The 11,586-nt window shown below is 38.4% G+C and overlaps 1 pseudogene; it reads left to right on the top strand.

The window, feature by feature from the left end:
• Positions 1-7,441: 7,441 nt before the first annotated feature.
• Positions 7,442-10,252, top strand: LOC126405524 (uncharacterized; annotated as a pseudogene).
• Positions 10,253-11,586: the final 1,334 nt, after the last annotated feature.

The raw sequence follows: 11,586 nt of genomic DNA, 5'->3' as shown, positions 1-11,586 counted from the left end.
ACATTTCACCATCACTCCCTCCCTCCTTTCACATGCAGCACCCACATACTGCCGTCTCTAATATACGAAGTTCCTGGGGTGAGACAGATTGTTCTATCTACCTGTTTAATGTGAAACTTAATAGCCCGGGCTGAAATCACTGAAATCACAAGGCCTATATTTAGGACAGGCATCTATATGGGACAGGCCTTTAATTCCTTTCACACAAAACTGTTGCTCAGCAAAGATCAGGAAATACAATCATATTGTTTATTCAAACCAGTATGAATATTGTTTCAAAATTAGGCTTCAGATGATCAATTATGAATCATTCATTTGACAGACAGCGCATCAGAGAGAGAGAGGACCCGGCATGTAGACACAACACCACTTTATCCTGTTTAAAACAATACTCACAAGTTGGATTAATTTTTATGAATAACCCTTTTGATTCTTTTGATCTGAGGACCTTTACAGACTGAGGGAATATGGATAACTTACAGGATAATTGAGGAATGGACACATAATTTGAGGTAGCCAACAACCCAGTTTCATACGTCTGAAGAACTTGAACTGAACTTGAAACTTGAAAGAAACGAATTGCTTGGCAACTGGACCAGGCGTCCAATCGAGACAGGCCTTTATATGTCAAAATGTGTAGTGTAACTGGGCTAGGCTTTTAATTGATGTTTTACGGTATATGGCTTTTTTGTTTTTGTTTATTTGGGTTCTCTTCCCGGCTGCACCCAATGCACAAGTATGTCACCAGTATACAAATGAGCATATGATGTCATCTGGCAAGTTTTTAGCTGAATTTTTGGGCTCCACCAGTGGTTAAACAATTTCTTTACAGCAACAGGTTATGGTTTCATCAGCAATTTTGACACTTTTTGGACCAAGGGTGACTTATACAAAACCGACAATTTACACCCAAACTGGAAAGGGACCAAGACACTTGTATCAAATTTCATTAATCACATAGCATTTAACTCCTGACTTTCATCCCAGCATGATCCTAATAACCTCACTTTAACTCCAAATTTACCCAATCTGGATAGTGAGGATCCTGCTGGCTCATCGCTTGTTTTAATTCACTCAGATGACAAGATCACCAATGACAGCTGTCATATTCCTGTGCATCCCTGCAATATGCATATTCATATTCATCCACCTCATTATAACAGTCATATCCCTGTTATAATCAGTGAAAACCGGGATACTAAACATAAGAGTAACAACGCTATAAATCATCACAACATTATCCACATTAAGCCCTCCTCTTCTTCATCCTCTGCCACTTTGCAAAATGTTACTTTGAATATAGGCTTTATTCACTGTCCTCACTGCTTATTCAAGACATGATCAATAACCATAACATAGATCTAATGGGCCTTTGTGAAACATGGCTAAAACCAAATGACTTTGTAAGTCTGAATGAGGCATAACCCCCAAATTACACAAGCTTTCAAGTGTCACATGAATCAAGAAGAGGTGGGGGCGTTGTTGCTATATATAACTCCAGTTCTCGTCAGTTAAATCCAAGAAACATCACTGTTTTTACATCCTTTGAAGTACTTGTTATGCATTCCAAGCTACAGTCATTTTATATAGCAATTTTATATCGACCACCAGGGCCCTACTCACAGTTTCTATCAGAGTTTTCTACCTTTCTTTGTGACGCTGACACGATCTGATAATCTTTTAATTATGGGAGATTTTAATATCCATATTAACGATAAATCTGAACCACTCAGTAAAGCTTTTCTAGACCTGATCGATTCTACTGGTTTGACACAATAAATCAATGAACCCACTCATTTCTATGGTCACACACTTGACCTGATCCTTACACGCGGCCTCTTTTTCACAGATCTAGCTATCTCACCACACCTACCTGCCCTTTCAGATCACTATTTCTTTACCTTTAAAATTACATTCATCTCTAATCGTCATATTAGCCACTCTAAAATCTATACTACCCGACGCACCGACTCATCCACTGTTCATAAACTTGCTGAGAAACTCAAATCAATTATCACCACCATGGATCAGTCCTGTTGCCTAAATGAATTCACGGAAAATTTCAATTTTGCACTACTAGATACTTTTAACTCAGTCGCCCCTCTCTATAACAGAAAAATTAGACCAAAACCATCCCCCTGGTACAATCAAAACACTCGGCTTATGAAACAAAAATATACAACGCTTGAGCATAAATGGAGATCAACCAAGCTAAATAATTTTTGGCTTGAATGTCAAACAGCCTTCGTAAATATAAACACACTCTTCGTGCCGCTAGAACAGCTTACTTTTCTGAACTTATACAAGATAATAAAAATAAGTCAAAATTTCTCTTTGACACTGTAGCTAAATTAACATGTAAACCATCCCCTATGTGTAATATTCCTCATACCGCTTCTGATTTCATAGAATTTTTCACCACTAAAATCGACAACATCAGAAAAGCAATATCCTCTCTCCCATCTCCCACCCAGGACATGGCAGTTTCATACGACCTGTCTTCACCTTGCAAACTCACCCACTTTGAGACAATTTCTGATGAAACTCTTTCTAAACTGGTTTTCTCCTACAATTCCACTACCTCCCTACTGGATCCTATTCCCTCTAAGTACATTAAGGACCTCTTCCCAATTCTTAGCCCACTACTACTACATATAATTAATAGCTCTCTTACCACTGGAACAGTACCTGCATCTTTTAAAACAGGCGTAATCAAGCCACTACTCAAGAAACATAACCTGGACCCTGATGTCATCAATAATTACAGACCAATTACAAATCTCCCCTTTCTTTCAAAAATCCTAGAAAAACCAGTAGCCCAAAAACTCACTGATCACCTCTCCTTCAATAATCTATACGACCCTCATCAATCCGGTTTCAGAAAATTCCATAGTACGGAAACCACACTGACAAAAGTGGTCAATGATTTACTACTCGCCTCCGATTCCGACTCAGCTTCAGTATTGCTGCTAATAGACCTCAGCGCAGCGTTTGATACACTTGATCACCATATTCTACTTCACCGTCTAGAAAACTACATAGGACTCACCGACTCTGCTCTCACCTGGTTCAAATCCTACCTTACCAACAGATTTCACTTTGTTTTTCATAATAACTGCTCTTCAGAACGCAAAAAGGTCAATTATGGTGTACCACAAGGGTCTGTGCTTGGTCCCATTCTCTTTACCATTTACATGCTACCCCTTGGTTCATTAATCAATAAATACAAACTAGGTTCCCACTTTTACGCAGATGATACTCAGCTCTACATATCCATCAAGCCTGACACCTCTCATCAACTGATCCATCTAGAACAGTGCACACAAGAAATCAAACAATGGATGTCATCAAACTTCCTTCTCTTAAATACTGAAAAAACTGAAATGTTAATCCTAGGTCCAAAGCACATCAGAAACAAATTCTGCAATCTCACCTTAAACTTAGCTTGTTCTATCATTTCACAAAGCCCCCGTGTTAGAAATCTTGGTATTTTATTCGATCCTAATCTCTCCTTTGAAGACCATATTAATAATATAACAAAAACAGCATATTTTCACCTACGTAATATTGTCAAGATTCGTCCCATCCTCTCCATGACTGATGCAGAAACACTGGTTCACACTGGTTTTGTCTCATCCCGATTAGATTATTGCAATACACTTTTCTCTGGCTTACCAAATTCAACCATTAGGAAACTACAACTCGTTCAGAATACTGCTGCCAGGATATTAACCAGAACCAGAAAATTTGACCATATCACCCCAGTTCTCATTTCATTACACTGGCTCCCTGTACACACTAGATCGGACTTCAGGATTCTGCTTTTAACTTATAAAATATTACACGGACTTGCACCATCCTACTTATCATCTCTACTTACTCCACGTTTATCAATCAGGCCTCCACGATCCCATAATGTCGGTCTCCTATCCAAAATATAAGAGCAAGGATGGAGGGAAGGAAAGGAAAAAATAAAATGTATAACAACTTTTATTCTTTTTTTTCAGAGGCAGCAGTGACAGGCTGTATGGTGTCTCTATAGAATGACAGGGCAATTTTTAGACAGACTCTGTTTAATCCTGTTTAATTCTGTGTGTGTGTGTGTGTGTGTGTGTGTGTGTGTGTGTGTGTGTGTGTGTGTGTGTGTGTGTGTGTGTCTATAGATAGAGAAATGTTTGATGTGAACGCCTCACGGCTTGACAGATGTCTCTTTTCATATGAAGGAAGGCAAATGGTGGGTGAATGGTTGAGTCAGGATGAAACTAGGTTAGAGAGAGAGAGAAGCAATGTTTTCAGTATTTGTATGTGGATCATGAAGCATCACATTAAAAAAGCTGGATGGAAACTGATCAGGATACAACACCAGCATCCTCATAATGTATACTTGAGGTTGTTTTTTGCCTGTTGATGCATTAAGTGGGTTATGGAAACTCATTTGCTCAATAAATCATGACTTCTTCTCCTTGTGAATATCAGGCTGTTTGTGTCCAGTGGAACAGTGCATACTGCCCCCACCTGACCTGCCCGATCCTGCTCAAAAATGAAAACATTATTGCAGCCTGCATGCATCAAGCATCTTTGTTATTTTTTAAAGTTGATATGTATTACTCTGCATTCAAATATTTTTATTTTTACCAATTTTTGATCTATTGATTGTATATAATTAAGTGAAAGCTTTGTGAAATAGTAAGATAAAATGACATGTTGTTATGACTAGAAAATTCTCATAACCATTAACATTTTAAAGAAAAAATTAGCTTTTTTGTCATGGTGGCGTAGAAATGCTGCTGTAACAAATAAATGAATATCTAGAAACCAAATAACTTGTCATAATAAAGTAATGTACATAAACACTTGTTAGTTTTGGTTGTAAAAAACTTATAATTGTAAATTATATACTATTAAAAGCATTTTCAAAAAATTATGAGATTTACAACAAAACTAGAGACCATCTTGGGATGGAATCACTCCAGCTGTGGCACAACGATCCGCAATTTAAAACATATGTAGGCAAGGGGGAGGTGGGGCAATGGTCCCTTCACAACTTTCTACTTCAATCAGTCTACAGTCCCTTGCTAGGACCACACCCATCTTCAAACTCTGCCATTGTGATCTCAACTAAAACAACCGTAAAGTTGTCTTGCATGGTTATTATGCATTTACAAAAATCTGTCCACAGACAGCCGGATATATAAGCACCTGGAGAAGTACTCAAAATGGCAGTGTTAAAGCAGCTGTGCTGAACTTTACGTTTTCGTTGATTATAGTGCCCCCTTTGGTCGAAGTGGTATGACACCCACAGCTTGGTGTCGTAAAATCTCGACTGCAACCGGCAATTACCGCATGCATTTGTTTTGGAGAGCGAGAGGAAAATCATAAATGTTCTTTTGTAGCTCTGAATTTCTTATAAACTGAGGACAACTGCCTGCTGTATATTTGTGTTCATGGTCACAGTCATAGATAATTTTGTGGCGTTTGTTGTAACGTTACTAGACAAAAGCGGTTCACATCAGCTAACGTTACATTTAGCTTGCTTATAACTTCCATGTCGTCATATATTGAAGTGAAACAACGTCTAACAAGTTGCGGTATATTCTCTAAATAAAAACAAAAATTACATACCTGTCGATTAGGAAAAGGGCCAACTCGGGATCAGTTTTAAAACCTTTCAAATCTCTCAGCTCTCTCCACTTGGTGAATGCCCGACCGAGGTTTACACGCGTTTGGGCTCGAGCCCTATCACTGTCCCGTTTAGCCTTCTTCTGTTCTTCTGTTCTTTTTCTTTTAGATGGTGCTCCTTCTTTATCCGCCATGACATCGAAAGTACAACCAAGTCCTTATAGATACATCTGGTAAAACTGTTATGTGTTCAGCAATGCCCGTTGCGTACCGCTTACTCGAAGAACACTCTCTGTAAACACGGCTCTTCTTCTTCTCTCAATTTATTGGCGGATCGCAAACAACTTCCAGGTGCATACCACCACCTACTGTACAAGAGTGTGCAATGTGTCCGAAATCATTCACTACTCCCTGCTACATGTCATTTAGCCTGTTTCTTAAATCCTATTAAACACAGCTCCTTCTTCTTCTTCTGTGGTTTAATGGCTGTGGGCCGCTGCAGGCGTGCAGAATAACTTCCGCCTCTGGGTGCCGTATTCTGGTTTGCTGACTTCCGCTGTATCCGACCCGACCGAGGCTACGCTAAATAGCCATATAGAGAAAGGCTTTTTTGTCGCTGTTGGGTTCAAATAAATTTGCGGATCTTCAAGGGGAGGTGATACGAACTAGGGACAGTTTTATGAATGGTAAAAAAGTTCCGCACAGCTGCTTTAAAATTGACAGCTATTTTGGATTTAGTCCTAGTTTAAGTCATGAGACAAAAATGCTTATTAGTTTTAGTTACATTTTTATTCCTTGAAGTCTAGTTTTAGTTGACAACGTTCAAAATGTTTTAGTCAGTAAAATTCATGACATTTTTGTCAATTTTTCATCATTATGTTTTCTGTATGTTTTTTTTATTTTTTATTTTTATCTTCAAACTAATCCAGTGAACCTAACTCATGTATCAGAAATTAGAATCAAGGTGACAGGATGTATAAAAATTTCATTTAGACATTTTTTTCCCTAAAACTACAAATTACTATTTTTTTAACTACAATTTCTATACACTTACAAACTTTAATTTCTCCAACAGTTTTTGACAGGTTTAAGAAATGATTTATGAGCGCACACTTACTGATCATCATTATTTCAAAAGCTCAACATCTCTCTATTTATGCTCTCAAAAACTTTGACACCACAAATAACTAATCTGATATTTGTACACAGGTTCATTGTAAACTCTGACCTACTCTGATCATTGTTAAGAAGCAGAAAAATAATTAAATTAAAGCCTGAATTCTTTCTTAATCTCATGTGAGTCGAGAGGTTTAATCTTGTATCTTCTCACAGAGTTGGTGACTAAAACTGAACTTTCAGCTGTCAGAGAAAACTGAATCTGAGTTCAGACTGTTAACTTACAGCACAGCTACACTCACAGATAACAGAGCCTCCTACCTCCCTGTCAAACAGCATCAAACCTTAAACTTACCTGAGACTATTTACTGGAGTTTGTCATCCTGTTTACGTGGCAGTTCAAGAAAATTACAAACACAACTGTTCTTGGCTTTTAATGTATGCAAACTTTCTGGGGAAAACCTGGTCTGGTTAGGAGAGACGGAATTCATCCCACTTTAGATGGAGCCGCTCTCATATCTAGAAACCTGGCCAAGTTTATTAGTAATTCAAAACCATGACAACCCAGAGTTGAGACCAGGAATCAGAAGCACAGTCTTATACGCTTTTCTGAGCTTCTAGTGCAGTTACCCACCCGAGTTGTGCATAACAACCTAATACAATTAAAACCTCTTCTGTGACAGAAAGACAAAACAGGAGAACAGAGATGACTGTTATCAGGTCTCTAACATCTAAAGCAGTGTTAGTAAACATAATATCAGATCATCATATTGATTTACTCAGCCTCACTGAAACCTGGCTGTGTCAAGATGAATATGTCAGTCTAAATGAATCCACTCCTCTAAGTCATAATAATACCCACATTCCTCGAGGCAGCGGCTGAGGAGGGGGAGTTGCAGCCATTTTTAACTCTAGTCTGTTAATCAGTGATAAATCTTAACTAGATTATAATTCCTTTGAAAGCCTTGTTCTTAGTCTTTTACATCCGACCTGGAAAACCTCACAGCCACTTTTATTTGTTATAGTGTACCGTGCTCCTGGCCCGTATTCTGACTTTGTATCTGAATTCTCAGAGTTTTTATCCAGTTTAGTTCTTAAATCAGATCAAGTTATTATTGTAGGTGATTTTAACATTCATGTCGACGTTGATAATGACTCCCTGGCTACCGCGTTTATCTCATTAATAGACTCCATTGGCTTCAGTCAGGGTGTACATAAACCCACTTACTGTTTTAACCATAGGCTACCCTCAATCTAGTTCTGACGTATGGAATCAAAATTGATAACCTAACAGTCTTTCCACAGAATCTCTCTCTATCAGATCATTATTTAATCACTTTTGTTTTATTTTTACTCGATTACATTCCACTCAGCAACAGTTACTATACTAGATGTTTATCAGATAGTGCTGTCGCAAAGATTCCATCAACGTTGAATTTAATACCATGTCCTTCTGTAACAGAGGTTTCCCGTACTGACTTTAAACTCTCCCGAATTGATCATCTTGTCGATAGCACTGCAGGCTCGCTGTGAACAACACTCGACTCCGTAGCACCTCTTAAAAAGAAGTTACCAAGCAAAGAAAGTTCACTCCTTGGTACAACTCTCAAACCCGAAAATTAAAATAAATATTAGGAAAATTTGAAAGGAATTGGTGATTAACCAAACTGGAAGAATCTTGTTTAGTCTGGGAACAAAGTCTCAAAATGTATAAGAGGGGCCTCCGCAATGCCAGAGCAAACTATTACTCAGCGTTAATAGAAGAAAATAAGAACCCCAGGTTTCTTTTCAGCACTGTAGCCAGGCTGACTGAGAGTCACAGCTCTATTTAGCCTTGTATTCCTTTAGCCCTTAGCAGTAATGATTTCATGAGCTTTTTTTAATGACAAAATTCTCACTATTAGAGGCAAAATTCATGACCTCCTGCCCTCAAACAAAACCAATCTGCTCTGAAACACAGCTGTAAGACCTAATACATAGCTTCTCCCCAATTTCTCCTCAACAATTGACCGCAGTGATTTCTTCATCTAAATCATCAACGTGTCTCTTAGACCCCATCCCAACTAGGCTACTGAAGGAAGTCTTACCTTTAGTTAACACTCACATATTAGACATGATCAATATATCTTTATTAACAGGCTATGTACCACAATCATTTAAGGTAGCTGTAATTAAACCTCTTTTAAAAAAGCCCACCCTGGATCCAGAGGTGTTAGCCAACTATAGACCAATATCTAATCTTCCCTTTCTTTCAAAAATCCTTGAGAAAGTAGTTGCAGACCAGCTGTGTGATTTTCTCCATGATAATAATTTATTTGAGGAATTTCAGTCAGGATTTAGAGTGCATCATAGCACTGAGACAGCACTAGTTAAAATTACAAATGATCTTCTGATTGCTTCAGACAAAGGACTCGTCTCTGTACTTGTTTTATTAGATCTTAGTGCGGTGTTTGACACAATTGACCATCAAATTCTGCTACAGAGACTGGAACATTTAATTTGCCTAAAATGTTCTGCACTAAGCTGGTTTAAATCTTATTTATCTGATCGTTTTCAGTTCGTTCATGTTAATGATGAATCATCTCTATGTACTAAAGTTTGTTTTGGAGATCCACAAGGTTCTGTGCTCGGACAATCCTACTCACTCTATACATGCTTCCCTTAGGTAACATCATTAGAAATCACTCTGTAAATTTCCATTGTTATGCGGATGATACTCAGTTGTATTTATCGATAAAGCCAGAAGAAACTGATCAGTTAACTAAACTTCAAAAATTCCTTAAAGACATAAAAACCTGGATGAGCACCAATTTCCTGATGTTAAATTAAGACAAAACTAAAGTTATTGTTCTTGGCCCCAAACAACTCAGAGACTCTTTATCTGATGATATAGTTTCTCTGGGTGGCATTGCTCTGGCCTCCAGCACTACCGTAAGAAAAGATTTGTCTTTTAATTCCTATTTAAAACAGACCTCACAGACTGCGTTTTTTCATCTGCATAATATTGCAAAAATTAAGTCTATCCTGACCCGAAAAGATGCAGAAAAATTGCTCCACGCTTTTGTTACCTCTAAGCTGTATTACTGTAACTCCCTATTATCAGGTAGCTCTAATAAGTCTTTAAAAACTCTCCAGCTAATTCAGATGCAGCGGCGCGTGTACTAACAGGAACTAAAAAACGAGATCATATTTCTCCTGTTATAGCTTCTCTGCACTGGCTCCCTGTAAAATCCAGAATTGAATTCTACTCTTAACTTACAAAGCTTTAAATGGTCAGGCTCCGTCATATCTTAGAGAGCTCATAGTGCCATATTATCCCACGAGAACACTGCACTCTGAGAATGCAGGGTTACTTGTAGTCCCTAAAGTCACCAAAAGTAGATCAGGAGCCAGAGCCTTCAGCTATCAGGCTCCTCTCCTGTGGAATCATCTTCCTGTTGCAGTCCGGGAGGCAGACACCGTCTCCACATTTAAGACTAGACTTAAGACTTTCCTCTTTGATAAAGCTTATAGTTAGGGCCGGCTCAGGCTTGCCCTGTACCAGCCCCTAGTTAGGCAGAGCACCTTCTCTCCTTCTCTCTCCTTTGCTAACACTCATGTCCTGTTACTGCATCTTGCTAACTCGGCCGTATTGCATGTCACTAACTCAGCTTCTTCTCCGGAGCCTTTGTGCTCCACTGTCTCGCAGGTTAACTTATATCGCAGTGGTGCCTGGATAGCGTGACGTGTGTGGTTGTGCTGCTGCCGTGGTCCTGCCTGATGCCTCCCGCTGCTGTTATCATTAGTCACACTTCTACTGTTATTATACATATATGATTATTGTCACATATGTATACTATCAGATATTAATACTTTCAACATATTGTACCACAACAGCCGTAATTAGAATTATAATATTATTACTTTAATTAATGTTGTTGTAAGCTACTGTCATTACCATCTGTCCTGCATCTCTCTCTGTCTCTGTCTCTCTTTCTGTCTCATTGTGTCATACAGATTACTGTTAATTTATCATGTTGATCTGTTCTGGACAACATTTATTGCACGTCCGTCCATCCTGGAAGAGGGATCCCTCCTCAGTTGCTCTTCCTGAGGTTTCTACCTGTTTTTTCCCCCATTAAAGTGTTTTTGGGGAGTTTTTCCTTATCTGCTGCGAGGGTCCTAAGGACAGAGGGATGTCATATGCTGTAAAGCCCTCTGAGGCAAATTGTGATTTGTGATTGACTGATTGACTGATTGATAATGTTTGATAGTCCACCACTAACAGTTTTCTTCATGTCTTGTCTCATCGATGAAAATGAAACATAGATTTCATCTTAGTTTTTATTATTAAGATCTATTTTTAGCTCATCGACTTATTTTAATTATGGAAAAAAGGTTGTAGACGAAAAATTTTCGCCTTTGTTTTTATCAACAAAACGGCGCAAAAATGGCATAATTTCCGCTAAAATAGGTGTCTCCAGAACTGCATTTTACCATGATGACACACAGTACCATCCCCACTGTCGCAGCTTGTAAAAATGAGAGAGGTATACTATGTCTCGTCACCACAATAAACACATGAGCTTTCTAGTAAGCAAACACAATATGCACAAGGTTTCTCTTCACTATATTTGAGGTTTTTTTCAGCATGGGTACATGCTGCTTACAGAAAAGAAGAAAATCCAGGCAGAGGACAGAGTCTCTACAGATAAACACACACACCTCTAGTGGGTCATGTGTGATGATTGAGAGGGATTACATCTGTGTGAGTCTATACAATGGGTGTGTTCAAAATCACATTTTTTTTCTTTTTGCTTTTACTTTTATTAGGTACTGCAGCTGCCCTTAATTAAGTACATACTGTTGCAT

The sequence above is a fragment of the Epinephelus moara genome, chromosome 18 (genome assembly GCF_006386435.1).
Source record: "Epinephelus moara isolate mb chromosome 18, YSFRI_EMoa_1.0, whole genome shotgun sequence".
Taxonomy (NCBI): Eukaryota; Metazoa; Chordata; class Actinopteri; order Perciformes; family Serranidae; genus Epinephelus; species Epinephelus moara.
Note: the sequence above shows the minus strand (reverse complement) of the source record. Positions and strands in the feature narration are given on the sequence as shown.